This window comes from Octopus bimaculoides, chromosome 20, assembly GCF_001194135.2.
Source record: "Octopus bimaculoides isolate UCB-OBI-ISO-001 chromosome 20, ASM119413v2, whole genome shotgun sequence".
NCBI lineage: Eukaryota > Metazoa > Mollusca > Cephalopoda > Octopoda > Octopodidae > Octopus > Octopus bimaculoides.
Window position 1 is genome coordinate 11,867,053 of NC_069000.1, and position 627 is coordinate 11,867,679.

Below are 627 nucleotides of genomic sequence, written 5' to 3' on the forward strand. Positions count from 1 at the left end.
TATATATATATATATATATATATATATATATACATATATACAGATATACACAATATATATATGTATATATGTATATATGTATATGTATATATATATATATTTCCCAGTAAGTTTATATATATATATATATATTTCCAAGTAAGTTTATATATATATGCATTTACATATATTTATATATATATAGTGTATATATGTATGTATATATATATATAGTGTACATATACATAGATAGATAGATAGATAGATAGATAGATAGATAGATTGCCATTCGCTAACTTATTGAAAGACAATAAAGGTTTGCTGCTGGTAAGACGCTGTCTAATTTCTAGAGTCCAATATTATTAGGATTTTTTTTTTTTCTTTTTTTTTTTTTTTGCTTTTGTTGGAATTTTAAATTCTGAAACCGAAAAGCCATAGATATTAGTGAATATATATTCGGTTTAGCAAACGCTTTGAAATGAACAAGTCAAAGACCCTGCCCACGCACAATTAAGAATTCTGAGAGTCGAGAAACCTTTCATATATTTGGCTTAGGTTAGAAAATACTCCTTGTAATCTAAGAATTATAAATTAATAAATATATCATATATATATATATATATATATATATATATATATATATATATA